Here is a 9,801-nt window from a genome sequence, read left to right as displayed (position 1 = left end):
CCTGGCTAACACCCCAGGGGGATCAAAAGTATGGTTTCTATTTCAGCCACAGGATCCTGGCCAAATCCTACCTCAAAAATAACCGCTCCCAGGATCATGGCCCGGAGAGCTGGTGCCATGAAACTCAGTCCCACTGGGCAAGGGCTACCTGCATGCTCAGCCCTGGGAGGACGAGCCCAGGCAGGTGAGTGGAGTGTCTGAGGAGTCCAGGGCCAAATGCCCACTGTCCCGTGACCAGCCAGCTGGGTTAGCCTAGGCAGCCTGCCGTGGCCCCAAGCTTCAGCATCCTCGCGAGTGGAACAGAGGCAGTAGTGGCCCTGCGGGGGGCACTTGCTTTAGTAAGTCCTTTCGTAAGGATGAAACAAGACCACACCTGGTGCCCAGCCCGGGCCAAGTACTCAGAGTAGCTGCGGTGAAGAATCCTATTCAAGGGACGCTTGACCCAGTTCTGCCCCTCGCAACTTACTGTCACTCAAAGAGACAGGACTTGTGGGTGGATTAGTTACGGGACGGTTGTGCGTGTCTGTGTGGTTTCCCAGAGCCCGGTGCCTTCCTTGCTCATGGCTGTGGCATTCATCAGCCCCCACCGCAAGGCTGATGAGGAGGTGGAGCAGAATCTGCCCACAGCCCCCTCCCCAAAAGAAGTGATTCAGTTCCTGCCCACGTCTGTCCCTCCTCAGAAGCCCAGACAGGAGAGCCTGAGGCCACATCCCAGGCTTGAGTTCTACTTGTGGCTTGCAGTGATTGGAAGGGGAGCCGGCCCAGAGCTGCTGCAGGAGCGTTTCAGAGGTGCCTCGGGTTAAAGCCCCGCCTCTTCATTCCCAGCCACCCCAGCACAGACTTGCTGTTAAGATAGTAAAAACAGGGAGGTCTTTGGCTGCATGGCTCTGAAAATCTCTTAAGCAAAGGAACTGAAAGTGGTATTTCATTTGAGCCCAAGCACTAAGAAAGACCTGGCAGAAGCTCAGATCTGCAAGTGTCCCAGGGGCTAGCTGACCTTTGCAGCCGGGCGGCCCGCCTGGTGCCCGAGTTATGGTCGGCTCTTACCCGAGGCCGCCTCTGGAAAGCAATTTTCTAAATGTAATCTTGTAGGCCCATCACCAAGGTATTTTTAACCACTCTCTGTGGTGGCCGCAGCTGAGGCTGTAAGCAGGGACTTCAAGGCCAGGGCCAGAGAACATTCTTGTATCATGGGTCCCTGCTCTGGGCTGGGCCAGTTCCCATGACTAATTTAGAACTTGCATGGTTTCCCTCGTGACCCTTCCCCCAGAGGACACAGCTCTTCCCAAGCAGTCGCAGGACAGAATGTGGCCCTGCGGTGGCTAATATTTGCAGCATGTGATCTTGTCCGTCTCACGGCAGCAGAGGGACACCGTTGACCCCGCTTGGAATGGGCAGCTTTACCGACAAACGGAGCCATTCACACGCAGATGGACGTGAAGAGTAGAGCTTCTAGGCTGGAACAGACAGACACGCGCTCTGGCCCTGGAGTTCCGGATCCTCAGCTCCCCTGGGCTTGCGGCCTTCACCATGTTCACACTTCCTCTTATACTCTGCGAGGTCACGTACACGGATTCACTTTCTCGGCCTATGCATTCACTGCAGCTGCATCCTAACAATACCATATGTTACGTCATGAGCTTGACAGACCACTCATTCTTTTTCTGGTATGCCTCAGAGGAAATTCTCTTAAAGTTTGCAGAAGAAAGGAGGAGGTAAAGAAACTCTTTTGTGTACCTTTGGTAAGCTGCAATGAAACTAGCCGAGAGGACATCACACTTGAGGTGTGTCGGGCCAGGGCCAGTCACAACCAGCAAGGAACTGTGTACTGCCAGGCCAATGCACATGTCATGCCTTATGCCACGTTCTCCGTTCTCTCCCTCCCTTTCTCGCCCCCCCGACACACACATACCCTTTGTCCTCCTAGATGACTGACTTGACCTCCGGGGAGATCTTTCCCAGGCCCTAGCCGCCGAGCCTCCAAGAACAAGCACGTACCCCCCACCCCATAGCCCTGACATGGCTCCACCGCTGTGGCCACCTGCGTGCTGTCCTCCGTCAGCTCCTGGAAAAGACCCTTTTTTGTAAAGGGGTGTTAGGAGTGTGAGCTCTGGACCCTCTTCCCAGCTGTGACCTTGGACAGGTCACTTGTGCGCTTTCCCCAAGCTCCATCGTCCTCCTCTACAGAATGGGGTGATGGCATGAGAATCAGATACAGTGGCAAAAGACCTAACATGGCCTGGAGCTCCATAAATGCTCAATAAATACTCGGTGTGCGCATGAATGAATGCAGTCAGTATACAAGACTGCGCTTACACAATAATGCACGGCTTGTTTAAGAGCCACTGAAAATCTTACTAAAAATACAGGTCGTCAGATGCCAGCCCGACTTCCCACGTCAGGCCTGCACCTGTACTCATGCAAATTCTCCACGTGATTGTTCGGGAACTTCCACAGGGACAGTGCTGGGCCATTAATGACCCCCAAGAACCCACAGACGTCTGCACAAATACGAAGTCGTATCAGCCAGTAACTTCACAAGCTTATGCACCGTGCAAACGCAGAGCCGGCTTCTCTCTGAAACCAGGGCAATAGGAGGGGGCAGTTAGCATTCAGAGACCATTCCACGGGAATGTGGTTAGGCTGTTCAGGACCCTAAAAAGCCAGGTGTGTTGACATCGTTGCTGCTGCTGGTGGCCCTGCTGATGATAGCGATGGGGGGAGGAGGGAAATGCTGATGATTTCTCAGAAAACCTGTGAGAGAGGCATTACTCTCCTCCTCACTTCACAGACGAAGCAAGCAACAGAGGCTCGAGGTGGAGGCCCACGCGCAGGAGGAATATGGTGGAGACGTAAGTCCTGGCTCCCTCCCAAAGCAAAGCTGGTGTTCTGAACACCTATGTGCATCTTCACACGCTGTGTTCCCATGGTCTGTGGGACCCTGGGGCTGGAGACAGCACTCTAGGTTAGGGCCACATTCAAGTCTTCATAATCCCACCGTCTAAATCAGAATCTCGACTTTAATTTCTGACTAAGGAGCGCAACAGCAGAAACCCATCCGGGGTGGTAAAGGGGCTTTACTATCAGCATGCCCTCCTCCACCCACCAACCTCCCACAAAGACAGATCGTGGCCATGGGGCCAGTTCTGGCCGACAGAATTCAAGAGCCACTGTGCCTCCTTCTCTTTTCTTCCACCGTGAACTTGGGGGTCCGCTTTGTTCAGTGACCAGCCTTTACCTTCATGAGAAATAGGCCTTTACTAGTTAAGAGAATTTGCGGATGTATCTGTTAAAGCTACCCACATTAACTTCCCTGACTAATACAGAGATTAATTTCAGGGTTAATTTCTCCAACTTCTGCCACCCATTGCAAAGCTCAGAGCTTTATGGTGGCATTTTAATAATTATGGGTATTGAATTATAATACTGTTTATTATTATTATCACTATTATTATCATTATTATTATTATTATTTCCAGCCTGTTTGGCTCTGGAGGAAGAACTCAGTCTTGTTCCATATTAAAAACTGACTTTTGGAAAGAGGCAGGTTTACACTCAACGTCACCAAGGCTACTGAAGCTAAGAAAAGCAGACAGCTCCTGTTGGGGTCTTGATTTACAAATCACATGATAGATTAAGTCAATATGCTTCTAAAATGGATAAAACCTTCAAAACTCAAATCCAGAAAGTGAAAAAACAAAGACCATGGTCACCAGCCAGCTCCGGATAAACACCCAGCAAAAGCTCAGAGCAAGGGTGGTGTAAGTAGCCCTCTCCCTGGGGCCCCTTCCCACTCTGTCCGCCTTTCTTACAAAGAACCTTCATGCGCCATAAAGCTGCTCAAAGAATGCAGCAGAATCATATCAACTGCTGGAAATTACAAACAAAATTTCATGAATATGATACTCCTTTCATCTAAAGAACCTGAAGAAGTTTTTACAAATAATTTAATTCAATTAATCCTCAAGTATTAAATTTCAGATGCTGGAATCTATAATTGGATCTCTTTAAGGAGGAGAAATCTATTACATGCATACATATAGAGAGTCAAACCTTCATGGTCATCAAGAACTTTCTCAAAAGGGGGAGCTTGAGTGGAAGCTGGGGTTTCCACCTCCCCAGCCCGTGTGGCTCTGGACTTCACCACTGACTCAGAGATATTCCCCTGCGGCCCCTGCCCAGCCGGCCCCCTCACCAGCGTGGTCTCTGAGGATGCACAAAGCAGGGACAGCTGCTCCCGGGAAGGGTTCTCTGGGAAAGCTTGGCTCCCAGTTAAAACTTCTAAAGAAAATCATCTCATGAAAGGGAATGTTTTCACTCAGGCTGGCTTCTAGAAACCAGAATCAAGCACACAGGGAAATGCACTGTGGTGCGGGTAACTCTGCCCAAGGGGGTGGCTTCACAAGCACTGTCATGAGGACCCAGCCTCCGTGCCCCCCTCATCTCAGCAGCCCTCCACGCTGCCCTCATCCCGTGCCTCTGCCCACGCAGCTCCACGCCTTCCCCTCATGGTCCCTGCAAAGTGGCTTTATCTGCCCCTGCACCTAACACCTTCCCAGCTTCCCATCCCAAAGTGTTGAGTAGAACTCCAGGGCCTGACCCTCACTGGCTCTGCTTGGGTGATAGACTCCTTTCTGAGCCAATCACGGCGGCCGGGGGGAGGGGCTAAGCATTTTGGCCCTTCAGGGTCCTGCACCCTGGTGCCCACAGGGGCTTCCACAGGGGCTTTCTCAGAAGAAGGGTGAAGAGCTGCTGGTGGGAAGGCAGACAGACAGACCCCTGCCAGATCAACACACCAAAGCTCCTCTGCCGTAGTTGATTCCGGAGCAGGATGACGTCCCAGGAACACTGAGGCTGCCGAATCCATGAAAGGAACCCTCAATCTTACACCTTGATGCTGAGGCCCCGGCCTGGGAAGTGCCAGCAACGGGGAGGCAGAGCCCCACCTAGCTGTGAGCTGGACCCTCTTGTGGGCCTTGTGTCTCCTTGCGGTCCTGTGCCTGGCACTGGGCTCTGCTAGCACCAGTTTCCATGTCCACCTCCTGCTAACCATGGTGTTGAGTGGTGGGAGTTCATTTTGCCGGATTGAGAGCGTTCAACCTATTCTGGCTACTCCGGTTTGGTCTGGATCAGGGGCAAGCAGCTCCTGTCTAATTATCTTTGTTCTATTTTCAGCCCCCAGTGAGCTCAAGAGTGCTTCCATAAAGAGACAGTGTCAGCCCAGAGGAAGTGGCTGAGGGGCCAGGCACCTGGGGAGAGTGGCAGTCCGGCCCCGAGTTAGCACTCTGGATACACATTTCACTCCGTGGCTTAATAGTCCCTCTCCCAGCCCATCTGAGAGAGCATGTGAGTTTTGTTTTGTTTTAAACTGAGATCATCAGCTTCTTGGCCTCTGAACCGTATTTCACAGGGGGCTGTGTGGGTCTGTGGCTGGGTCTCTCCACCCCAGCACTACCGACATTGTCTGTGGTGGGGCTGCCCTGTGCACAGTGGGATGTTCAGCCCCATGCCTGGCCTGGCCAGCGCACCCTCCTCCCCACCCTCCCCCACCATTGTAACAACCGAAAGTGTCTGCAGACATCACCTCATGTCCCTGGAGGCACGGTCGCCCTGGCTGGAACCACGGACCTACGGAACAGCCCCTGGAGCTCTCAGCAGAGGCCAACTCAAACATTCTCCAAACCGAGCTTCTCCCCCGGACACTGGCTGGTGTAGAGTAGATCTGAACTGTCGGGTGGGGGGGTGCACTAAGGCAACGTGAATAAGCATAGCAACAAAACCATTCTTTCTTTTCCCTCAATTGGGTCATGATTTAGTTAAAACGGAGCCTGCAGGGTCTGGGAACGGGAACAGTGGCCCCAGCGGTGTGGTTCCTAAAACCTGGGATCTACTCACCGACCTTCCCCAGGGAGGGCCTCCTTCCTGGGCTCAGATTCACATGTGGCGTTTTATGTCTCCACCTGCGTGACCTCACATCCTCGAGAAATTTCCTCTTGGTTAAAGCAAAGACCCAGTAACATCGGCTCGCTGGGTCCATGCACTCCTTCAGCCGCGGGAGCCAAGGGATCTGACTGTGAGCATCACAAGGTGACAAGTGTAGAATGAAGCTGGTGGCCTTAACATAGACATAGCGAGAACTCAGAGGGCAGGTGAGCATGGTCAGCCCACCCCGTGGCACTGCCCAGGGATGCCCAAGGCTCCAATATCTGACAGGACCTAGGTTCTGCCTGGTCCGGCCACCTTCACACCTACTCCCAGCTCAAAACAGAATCACTGAGGCCCATCACTCACCTGCTTACCGAAAAGTGTCCTGAATGACTTTTGGCAGTCAAAAATCAAATCCAATATCAAAAGGATACGGTGTAGCCAGAGAAAAGGATATTTTTAAAGGATCTGCCACAGGATAGTGACATTTGTAAAAAAAACTTCAAAAACATATTAAGCAAAAATGTAGCACCTTATAAATCCAAAACAGTCATTGTACAAAAATTTGTTTGAACATAATGGAGAAAAAAATCTGTTTAGTGAATCGAATGAATGAACCAAGGTAACTACCCTAAAGCGTCACACACATTAGTATGCCATGGTTTTTTTCTATGTATAGGTTGGTTTGTTAGGTCATTTAATTTGGGTTGCTTAATATTCAATTTGGCTGTAAGTTCCAGACACAGTCCCCCAAGAAACAGTGACCTGTGTTTATTTTTCTCTCTTGTTAAAGTGCGCCGACCCAGGCTCTCACTGTCTACCAGCGTGAGGGACCAGGCTCTTCCTAACACATGCTGCACAGGGGGAAGCATCCATCCCTGTGTCCACCCGAAAGTCCACCTTTACATTTGCACTCCAGGACTGGGTCACCTGGTCACATCTAGTTCAAGGAGGGGCTGGGAAATGTTTTCAGTTGGGGAAGCTATACTCTAGGTAAAACTCAGGGACTTGATTTCCTAGGAGGGAGGAAAGAAGGGGCAGGGGTGGGGGAGTAGTCTCGGCTACCGTCCACACTTTAGCCACCCACGTACCCGTGCACAGCTGTGCGATTTGTTTCTTGGCCTTCATGTTGGTGGTTCCAGGGATTGCTCTGGGGTTGGACAATCACAGACTCTTCCAGACCAGGCTGCGGTTTCTTTGGCAGAGCATTTATTCAAAAACGTATAGACTTGTTTCCATACAGCTCTGTCGAGGCAGTTTCTATCCCTAAAGCATCCAGCCTTGGCTTGTTGGCCTCCACACTGGGCTGAGCCCTCCTGTCTCCCAGCACAATGTCCTGCCCATCCTGAGCTGCTGAAGCAATGGGCTTTGGCTGCAAGCTTCACAAATTGGTAGGATGGGGCACTAGTTTTATTTTCCGCTAAGCATGCTGCTTGGCAGAAAACCATCTCGGTTACTAATGTCATCTGAGAGACACAGCAGTTACTTTTTTAACCCTGCAAGGCTCCAAATTACCAAGCCCTCGGTCAACTGCAATTACAGACTACAGGCAGAGCACATCTCCATTAGCACAGCTGCATCCAGCTCATTCCGCTCCTCCAGCCGCCCGCAGCCACGGTCCCTGTCTCTCTTGTAAAGCTCTGCTAACAGCAGCAAGAAGCAGCTACCACACTTCTACATTATGGGTTTCTCCTGTCATTTCCTACCTCAATCCTTCACAGAACATGGGCTGCTTTTCAAAAACCAATAGGGACCTGCTGCTATGAAATGCTTCATTTCTCCGCAGTCACCGCCGCCAGGACTGCAGCCCACAATATCTGAGTCCCTGCCACCTGACCCCATCATTAAGCCAGTGCCAAATGCTTCAGCTCTGCTTCTATAGCTCACTGCTGTGGGTCCTTCATTTTGTCATCAGTTAAGATTAGATTTGCCCGTGAGCGATAGACGCAGAAAATCCAAAGGAGCAGTGGCTTAAAGAAGACATTTATCCTCCCTCCTTTTGAGCCCAGAGGAAGGTGGTCCATGGATGGGTCCAGTGGGGCTCCGTGGCAGCAGGGACCCACATGTGTCCTATCCTGTTGATGTACCGGGTACCACCTCTGATGGCAATGTCCAGGATGGCTGCCCCAGCACCAGCCATCCTATCCTCATCCCAGCCAGTAGAAGAAGAGGGGGAAGAGGGGCGGAGCAAGATGGCGGAGGAGTAGGAGACCTGGATTTCGTCTGGTCTCAGGAATTCAGCTGAATAGGGATCAAACCATTCTGAACACCTACGAACTCAACAGGAGATCGAAGAAGAGAGTAGCAACAACTCTCTGAACAGAGAAGCAACCATTTTCTGGAAGGTAGGACGTGCGGAGAAGTGAATCCGAGGCGATATTCGGGAGGATAGACGGCAGGGGAGGGGGCCTCCGTCGGCCGATTCTGGCAAGTGATAGAGCCGCGGAGCACAAAATCGGAACTTTTAGAAGCCAGCTCCGCTGAGGGACGTCGCTCAGGTGGCTAACCGGGGGGTGGAACCCTCGCGGGACAGTGTGGTCTCAGGACCCTTGGAGTCACTGAAAGACCGGGGGTGCCTGAGTGCGCCAGAGCTCCCAGGTATCGCAGTGGGGAAGCCGGCTGCAGAGACGGAGCCGAGGCGCGGGCTCTCAGCTCGGGGTGGCCATAAACTGTGATCCGCGGCCCAGTCGGGCCGCTGCTCCTCCAGCAGGGACCCAACAAGCGGCAGAGCCGGGGAGACTCCCCTTCCTCCCCCGGGAGGAGCGGCGCGGGAGCGCACCGCAGGGATCTGCTGGGTTTGGAGACTCCACACGGGGTCGGGTGCCAGAGATAGAAACACTCGGTCACAGGCCGGGTGAGCACGGAGTGCGGCCGGAGACCGGGGACACGGGAGTGACTGCTTTTCTCTGGGGGCGCACTGAGGAGCGGGGCCCCGACTTCTCAGCTCCTCCGGGCAGAGAGTGGGAGGCCACCATTTTCACCCTGGTCCTCCAAAGCTGTACCGAGAGCTTGCAGGGAACAAAACCTCCTGAGAGCAAACCCCAGCAGCTTGCTGTGCCCGGACCGACAAGGGCGGGGCAATTCCGCCTCCGGCAAAGACATTTGGGAACCACGGCAACAGGCCCCTCCCCCAGAAGATCAGCACGAACAGCCAGCAAGCCAAGACCAAGTTTACCCATCAAGGAGAACGGGAGAACTCCAGCGCTAGGGGAATACTGCACATAGAATTCATGGCTTTTTTACCATGATTCATTAGTTTTTCAGAGTTAATTTTTTAACTGTTTTTTGTTTTTTTTTTGAATTTTTCTTTTTCCCTTTTTCAACCAACATCTTATCAATCCCTTTTTTAAAAAAACATTTTTTATTTTTCATTTCTAGAGTCATATTTAATCCCTTCATAGTAGTTACCTTTATTTTTGGCATATATATATAAGTTCTTCTCTCTTTAAAATTTTGAGATACAGTTTCTTCTAACAGATCAAAATATACCCTAAATCACTAGTGTATGGCTTTGTTCTACTCTCCGCCTGATCACAGTCTCTCACATTTTTTTCTTTTTTTTAAATCTTCTTCTTTCTTCTTTCAAACAACTTCTTATCAATTCCGTTTATAAAACCTTTTATAAGTTTCATCTTTACAGTCATCTTCTATCCCTTCGTTGTATCAACCCTTATTTTGTACATATATAAGTCTTTCTTCCTTTAAAATTTTAGGAGGCACTTTCTTCTAACAGACCAAAATACACCCAAAATCTAGTGTGTGGCATTGATCTATGCACTAGCCTGATCATATTTGATCATATTCTGGTTTTTTTGTTTTGTTTTGTTCTGTTTTTGTTTGTTTTTATCTCTTTCTTTATCATTTTCTTTTTTTTTC

This window comes from Eumetopias jubatus, unplaced genomic scaffold, assembly GCF_037043125.1.
Source record: "Eumetopias jubatus isolate StellerSeaLion01/CBP00866 unplaced genomic scaffold, mEumJub1_p1.0 scaffold_9, whole genome shotgun sequence".
NCBI lineage: Eukaryota > Metazoa > Chordata > Mammalia > Carnivora > Otariidae > Eumetopias > Eumetopias jubatus.
The sequence above is the reverse complement of the archived record's forward strand: the minus strand, read 5'-3'. Positions refer to the sequence as shown.